Genomic DNA, 8,822 nt, shown 5'->3' with positions numbered 1-8,822 from the left:
GGCGTATTTTGCCGCGAATAGTGTAACTTTTTTTTTACAAATCCTTCCTATTGCTTTGTATGGCCGAACGCCAATGCCGCCTGAAAAAAAGGGTCCGGGACTTTTTTTCATGCCGCAGGTGTACGGCGTCTATGAGATGTGAACCATCTCATAGACAGCAATGGGAGTTCTCCCCTCCAGCGGCACGAGCGGCCGGCGTCGGGCGTTTTGTCGCGGAGGTGTGAATGGGGTGTAATAAATAATAAATAAATGCGTGGGAATGACATGAACGCAGCCCAGCCAAGGCAAGTGACCAAAGGCGCAGAACCCAGAAGGAAGACCGGGTGAAGATGGAAGTGTCCAGGCCCCGCCTGATTCATCGCAGCACTGGAGGGCTCAGTATGAAAATTGAAGTGTACACTAATGTGCTAATATGCTGTGCATACTTGTATCTTGTGGCATAACCTACCCCAGGGCCTCTAAAAAGTAGTAATGTCAGGAAAGTTTACTACCGCTTTATTATCACAGGATCCCAGGAGCCTCTCATGGGGCCCTCTACTGACCCGGTGGACGGTGGCCCTTGGGCAGTGCCTAAGTGCACAGTTGCCAACATTTAAAAAATATTTTCAGGGCCACTTTTTTATATAAGTGCTATATTTAGAGTAGCTGAGATCCCCGATGTTCCTCTATACATCATAGTAGTAATCACAAAATTAAATGAGTACTAATAATGGGGCAGAACAAATATGAGAACTGATATTTCCTTTAGTTGAACTAATAAAAGTGTGTCCATTCTAGAGCTGGTAACATTGAGGATATTCAGTATAATTTTAAAGAACTGTTTTTGTGGGTAAGCGACATAGGGGAGGAGTATGGACGGTATATAAGTGGGAAGTATGTGCAGGTGAGGGAGAGGAATGTGGAGGGTCTAACAGTGGGCACTATGTACAGGAGAGGAGTACAAAGGGTACGGAAAAAAGCACTATGTACAGGAGAGGAGTGTGAAGGGTATGACAATGGGCAGTATGTACAGGAAGAGTGAGGGGGTATGACAGAGGGTAGTACGTACCAGAGAGAAGTGTGGAGGGTATGATGGGGCAGTATGTACAGGAGAGGAGTGTGGAGGGTATGACAGTGGGCAGTATGTACAGGAGAGGAATGTAGAGAGGTATGATAGTGGGCTCTATGTATAGGGGAGGAGTGTGGAGGGTATGACAGTGAACACTATGTATAGGAGAGGAGTGTGGAGGGTATGACAGTGGGCACTATGTATAGGAGAGGAGTGTGGAGGGTATGACAGTGAGCAGTATGTACAGGAAAGGAGTGTGGAGGGTGCGACAGTGGACACTAAGTACAGGAGAGAAGTGTGTGACAGCAGGCACTATGTACAGGAGAGGAGTGTGAAGGGTATGACAGTGGGCGCTATGTATAGGAGAGGAGTGTGAAGGGTATGACAGTGGGCACTATGTACAGGAGAGGAGTGTGTAGGGTATGACAGTGGGTACTATGTATAGGAGAGAAGTGTGGAGAGTATGACAGTGGGCACTATGTACAGGAGAGGAGTGTGGAGAGTATGACAGTGAGCACTATGTACAGGAGTGGAAGGATATTTAGGGACTGAGTAGTGGTTAAGCGGGTCATACATGGATTGAAATTACGCCAATTATGCAGAGACCAGCCATAGTCAATCTATGTATGGGCTAGCTGGTTTTACACAAGTCAATCTATTAATCAACTTGAGTACAACCAGCCTGTTTTTTTTTTTCTTAAAACAATCAGTGCTGCCAGCTAAAGTTAGCAACACTGATCATTGTACGCACAGGCAGAACACAATAACACTGCAGGAGTGATTCCCCCATCCACAGGTCAGCAGGTGAGAGGGTGTGTGGGGACAGGCTGGGGAGAGATAGTAGTCAGTGGCTGGGTAGGCACTGGTAGTATCAGAGCCAGATACACACAGGTTACATACACCACGATTGTTAGAGCGAGAACAATAATTCTAGTACTAGACCTTCTCTGTAACTCTAAACATGTAACCTAAAAAAATTGAAAGCATCGCTTAGGATACCAAAAAAAATTGTGCTAACTTAACTAACTAACTGTTTTTTTAATGAATGAAACATTTTTTTCCAAAAAAACATGTTTGAAAAATTGCTGCGCAAATACGGTGCTAGAGCTGCACAATTAATCGTTAAAAAAATCGTGATCTCGATTCAACCCCCCTGACGATCTTCAATGCAGAGTTTGCTGATTCTTTCATATAACAAGTGGAGAGACTTTCAGCTGTCAAAAGAAAATATCTGGGCAGTCTGCCAAGTTTTTAACAGGAAACATTGTAACTGACACTTCCTTCTTAGATCAAAGGGATACACTTCTGTGTGTAAAGAACAAATCTGGGCAGTCTGCGAAGTTTGTAAACAAAATGAAACATTGTAACTAACTAACATTGTAACTAAATTTAACCACTTAAAGTCCAACACTTGTTTCTTAAGTTAGAAAGCAATATTATTTGCTAGAAAATTACTTGGAACTGCCAAACATTATATATATTTTAGCAGAGACTCTAGGGAATACAATGGCTATTGCTGCAATATGTTATGTCACACTGCATTTTCCCACTTCAATGAATAATAAAAACCATAAAAACAAAACAGTGAAGTTAGCCCATTTTTTTTTTTGTTTGTTTTAATGTGAAAGATGATGTTACGCCGCAACAATCGTGAGAGAATCGTGATCTATCTTCTAAGCAAAAAAATTGCAATTCTCATTTTAGCCAGAATCGTGCAGCTCTGTACCCTGCAACATAAAAAGTGCAAAGACCACCATAGAGTAATTTTCTAGCAAAAAACAAATGATGATTTTTACATGTAGTAGAGAAGTGTCAGAATTGGCCTGGGTGGCAAGGGGTTAATTACCATGAGTAATATACAAATAATTATTATAAGCACTGTGATCCTATCAGTCTGCTGCAGTGTGTCAGCTTGTATTTATATTGGCCGCTCTGAATGTAGCTTCTGACAGGCTGTGCAAGCAGGCCCGTATCTCCGGAACCATAAATGATAGCCGTCCCATATTTTACCAGTTGTGGGGTTTCTGTCACCTCTGGTCATCGAGCTACAACCCCCCAAATTCGATCTTAGAAAAAAAAATTCTTAAAAAAAAAAAAAAAAACAATTTTTTTTTTTTGGGCAAATGGGCCTATCTTGAGAAAGGGGCCTGGAGCTGCAGCTCCATCAGCCCCATTGTTAATCCGGCCCTGGATATATATGAACCATATACCAATTTGGAGAAGGTTCATCGACAATGTCTTCTTCATCTGGACCGGTCCCTATGTTGAACTTCTTCAATTTATCGATGGTCTCAAGATCAATGAATATAATTTACATTTTACCTTTGAAACCAGTCGTACAAATCTAATTTTTCTTGATTTAAAAATCAGTGTGGATGAAAATGGCAATGTGGGAACTTCATTGTTCCGCAAACCAATTTCAGGCAACTCGCTGTTACACGCGGAAAGCTCTCACCCAGGGCCTTTGGTATCCAGTATACCATATGGCCAATACCTACGGCTACGCCGAAATTGTAGTGACACTTCTAGCTTTGAAGTAGAGGCCAAAGCTTTAAGATTAAGATTCCTTAACAGGGGATACAGCAAGACATGTCTAAAAAAAGCTTACGTGCGAGCAAAAAAGCATGAGCGCAAATCGCTCCTTTATGACTCCAAAATTAAAAAGGAAAATCCCGGGATTAGGATGATTACCCGATACTCCGGGCATCATCAAAAATTCCGAGGAATTCTCCAAAAATATTGGCATCTCCTGTTGGGTGATGATCAGGTTGCGAAACACATTAAAACTTTCCTGGAGATCACCTTCAGGAGATCACAGTCTTTACGTGACAAATTAGTGCATAGTCACCACTGTTCAAAAACCAAACCCAGAGTTGGCCTGGTGGGTACCCAACCATGCCACGACTGTTCATTTTGTGGATTTGTCCATTCTGCAGCATCTATTTTGCTGCCGAATGGACGCATCCACAAACCTTCATTTTTTGCCACTTGTCAATCTGTGGGAATTGTTTATATTATGACATGTGAGTGCGGATCATTTTACATAGGAAAAACAAAGCGTCCCTCTTTTCACAGGATCAGGGATCATGTGAGCCTGATAAATAATAATAAAAAAAATAAAATAATAAAAAATATAAAAAAAAAAAAAGATGGAAAGTCCGATTAGCCTCCATGTAGGAATCCATCATAATTTCAATGCCACAAAAATGAAGTTCTTTGCTTTGGAGCACATACCCCCCGGTGAGAGAGGGGGTGATTATGACAAATTGTTACTACAGCGTGAGGCTAGGTGGATCCATTCATTGTCCGCCCTGCATCCCCCAAGCTTGAATGAGGCTTTTAGTTTCAAGCCCTTTCTATAGGTATTTTTGTTACCCTATTTTTATATTTATTTTTATTTTTTATTTCATATAGCTTTTTTCATTTATTCATCCATTATTCATTTTCATTTGTTTTTTATTTCTTTTTTCGGGTTTCAACCCTGAAATCTTCTCTCCTCCTTCCTTTTTCTACTATGGAGGGTTTATGTTGTTTGAAAAAAAAAAATATATATTTTGTTCTTTATTGTTTGGGTTTTTTTTTTCACCCCTCAAGAACGATATGATTGTGCACAATGTCAAAACCATGTATTTCACTGTTAAATAGGAGGTAACAGTTTCTATTTCTTACAGCAGGGGGCGCACCTTGATCCTCAACAAGGTCTGTAATAGACCGTTTTTGTGCAATACAAAACACCCAAATAGATCTTTATAGGCGAATTATCCCACTTTTTAATGTTGTCATTTTCATGAATTGATGCACCTCCAGATTTTCATCATCAAGTCCCCTGAAAAAACCATAGGGACACGTAGGACCACTATACTTTTCCAGGGTGGCTGGATCCCTTGGCTTATAGTGTTCCTATTTAATTTACCCCCCGTTTTTGTTTCTCCCGTTTTTTGTCTCCCCTGCTCCTTTAAGTCAGCTGGTTTCGTTATTTACCTGCCGCACACAGCGGTGGCGGCCACCAATACAAACCATCTTAGAAGGGCAAATGTTCCCTTACTCTAGATGGCGGCATGCATGTCCGCTGTTAAATAAACAAACAATTACAGAAGGGCAAACCGCTCATATCCAAGATGGCGGCTTGGTCTCCAAGTACATCTGATATTTCACACACCCACTGACATGTCAGCTGACACTCAGCTGGGAGAGGCATCATGGGAACAATAGGGAGGTCATGTGTCCCCACCAGAGCAGACGCCATTGGCTGGCACCCGCTCTGCTGTGAAATATAAAGCGTGGCTGTGCTAGCCACAAATGTCAGTCTGCATTTAAACAATCAACAAGCAGCACACATGCTGCAGGCTCTGGGAAACACGGACCATTGCAACACTAAGCGGTATGTCCTTTAATTGTTTTTACTCTGTTCAATAGGTGTTTTTTCTTAAACACCCTTGGTTCATTGAGCAGAGTTTATTATTAATTAATTTAACCCTATAAATTGGGGAGAAACAGTGAGACTGATTGATTTTTGGTTTCTTTGTTTTTCTTTCTCATTAGATTGAATTTCTTACATCTCAATAGAAACTCAGGTTCCTTGTATTTTGAGGCCATATACTTCATCGCAATGGAGGCCATCTAGTGGTTGCTTTTGGTTACTCAGGCCCACTGATTTATGTCAGTCCAATTGATTCAGCTTGTTGTTTAAAATCCTAAAAGGTAAATATTATTACTTTCTATAAAGATGAACCTATCTTTTTGAATTTTTCTTTTATGAAATTTTCTTGAGAGTTCATCCCCACAATGATTCAAGTATAAAGATCCTTCTATAGCTTTATATTGATTATGGTTTTCAGGGACTGTTTGGTGCATCAATCTTTAAATGATCTTCTTAGGATGATCCGAAGAAGGTTTCCATCCACTTGATTGACTCATTTTGATGTGTTTTTACTTTTAATTTGACAAGTTGAGGTAAGTTCTTGTTGCGCTTCCCTTCTGCTGAAATATTTGATAATTAGGAACTGCTATATTGTCAATATTGATTGTCCACTTTATTATTTTCCTTGGATATTTCTACCTTTAAAATTTCATATCACAAAAAAAATTTTGTTAATTTATACAAACTCTACAGAATTGTATTCATTATTGCTTTTGCAATGACCATTGCTGTATATTGATTCCTTTTTTGATCCATTACAGTTCAGTTCTAACATCACTCCTTAAGAAGCTCTCACGAGCGAAACATGTAGAGAGATCTGCAACAAGTTGTTATGTGGAACTGAAGTTTCTATGTTATACACTTCAGCTGGTCTTGTATTGATTTCTATATATATTTTTGTACTATTTAAAATTTTTATTAAAAAAATCTTTTCTATTTTTCTAAAAACCATTGTGTCTTTCACAATCTATTTGCACCGCATAATAGTCCCAGGGTCCCCAGGTACCCTACTTCCCTCTTTTTATACATACCATTAATGGGATGAGGTGCTTTTTCAATCTGAGGATCTGTTTGTCCATATAAATACTGTGAACCATTCAAAAGACTCATTATGCCTCATAGATTATACGTTGGGGTGTTAGCTTTCCAAAATGGGGTCAGTTTGTTGGTAATTCCATTGTCCTGGTGTTCCAGGGCCTTCAAAACTGTAATAGGTAGTCAACTAGTTAGATGTGCAATTTATGCTCCTAGAACCCCTGATGGCGCTCCCTGCATGTTGGGCCTCTGTATGTGGCCAGGCAGTAAAAAAGTTTCACACATGGGGTATTGTTCTACTCAGGAGGAGTAGCAGAATGTATTTTGGGGTGTAATTTTTTCTATGTACATGCTATGTGTTGGAAATATCTTATCAATGGACAACTTTGTGTAAAAAAATGTGTTTTCATTTTTTTTTCCACATTTTCCAAAAACTGCTGGAAAAAAATAAACCGTTCAAAATACTCATTATGCCTCATAGATTATACGTTGGGGTATTAGCTTTCCAAAATGGGGTCACTTTGTGGGTAAATCCATTGTCCTGGTGTTCCAGGGCCTTCAAACGTGTAATAGGTAGTCAACTAGTTAGATGTGCAATTTATGCTTCTAAAACCCCTGATGGCGCTCCCTGCATGTTGGGCCTCTGTATGTGGCCAGGCAGTAAAAAAGTTTCACACATGGGGTATTGTTCTACTCAGGAGGAGTAGCAGAATGTATTTTGGGGTGTAATTTTTTCTATGTACATGCTATGTGTTGGAAATGTCTTATCAATGGACAACTTTGTGTAAAAAAATGTGTTTTCATTTTTTTTTCCACATTTTCCAAAAACTGCTGGAAAAAAATAAACCGTTCAAAATACTCATTATGCCTCATAGATTATACGTTGGGGTATTAGCTTTCCAAAATGGGGTCACTTTGTGGGTAAATCCATTGTCCTGGTGTTCCAGGGCCTTCAAACGTGTAATAGGTAGTCAACTAGTTAGATGTGCAATTTATGCTTCTAAAACCCCTGATGGCGCTTCCTGCATGTTGGGCCTCTGTATGTGGCCAGGCAGTGAAAAAGTCTCACACATGGGGTATCGTTTTACTCAGGAGGAGTAGCAGAATGTATTTTGGGGTGTCATTTGTGGTATGCACATGCCATATGAGAGAAATAAGCTATTACAATGACAATTTTGAGAATTTTTTTAATAGAAAATAAAAATCTTAATTTTGCAAAGTATTGTGGGAAAAAATACAACTTCAAATAACTCACCATGCCTCTTACTAAATACCTTGGAATGTCTACTTTCCAAAAAGGGGTTATTTGGGGGGCATTTGTACTTTCCTGGCTTGGTAGGGTCCCAAGAAACGAGATAGGCCTTCAGTACATCAGGTGTGATCAGATGTGATAATTTTTTATGATTTGCACTATAGATTGTAGACTCTAAGGGCTAAATCCTAAAAAAGGTGCCTAACTTAACTTTCAGCAGTTAAGTTACACTGACTTAAAATTTCTACCTAAGTGCCTGATCCACAAAGCACTTACCTAGAAATTACACGCCGTGTAACTTAAGTGCCTCCGTCGCAAGGCGGTCCTCCTCTCCGGGGGGCGTTTAAAACTTAAATGAGGCGCGCTCCCGCGCCGGCCGTACTGCGCATGAGTGTGACGTAATTTTCCCGACGTGCAGCGCGCGAACGTAATTTACGCCGGGCTTTGTGGATTGCGACGGGACACTAAAGTTGCGACGGGTGAAAAAAAATATACGCACCGGGAAAACAAATAGTTTTCTAAAAAATTGACAGCGTCGCTCAGCATGCATTCCTGAGAGGGAGAACTCCATGCCAATTTTCAAAGAAAAAACCGGCATGGGTTCCCCCCCCCCAGGAGCATACCAGGCCCTTAGGTCTGGTATGGGTTGTAAGGAGACCCCCCCTACGCTGAAAAATCGACGTAGGGGGTCCCCCTACAATCCATACCAGACCCGTATCCAAAGCACGCTACCCGGCCGGTCAGGAATGGGAGTGGGGACGAGCGAGCGCCCCCCCTCCTGAGCCGCATGCCCTCAACATGGGGGGGTTGGGTGCTCTGGGGCAGGGGGGCGCACTGCGGGCCCCCCCACCCCAGAGCACCCTGTCCCCATGTTGATGAGGACAGGACCTCTTCCCGACAACCCTTGCCGTTGGTTGTCGGGGTCTGCGGGCGGGGGGCTTATCGGAATCTGGGAGTCCCCTCAAATAAGGGGGCCCCCAGATACCGGCCCCCCACCCTAAGTGAATGGATATGGGGTACATCGTACCCCTACCCATTCACCTGGAGGCAAAAAGTTAAAGTTATTA

At 41.4% G+C, this 8,822-nt stretch overlaps 1 long non-coding RNA gene across 1 annotated transcript; it reads left to right on the top strand.

The window, feature by feature from the left end:
- The first annotated feature begins 5,327 nt into the window (after positions 1-5,327).
- LOC120928640 lies at positions 5,328-6,299 on the top strand. The gene is made up of 3 exons (XR_005747271.1): positions 5,328-5,429; positions 5,887-6,001; positions 6,230-6,299. It is a non-coding gene; the product is annotated as an uncharacterized LOC120928640 (long non-coding RNA).
- The last annotated feature ends 2,523 nt before the right edge of the window (positions 6,300-8,822 follow it).

The sequence above is a fragment of the Rana temporaria genome, chromosome 2, assembly GCF_905171775.1.
Source record: "Rana temporaria chromosome 2, aRanTem1.1, whole genome shotgun sequence".
Taxonomy (NCBI): domain Eukaryota; kingdom Metazoa; phylum Chordata; class Amphibia; order Anura; family Ranidae; genus Rana; species Rana temporaria.
This window is presented reverse-complemented; position numbering and strand designations above follow the sequence as displayed.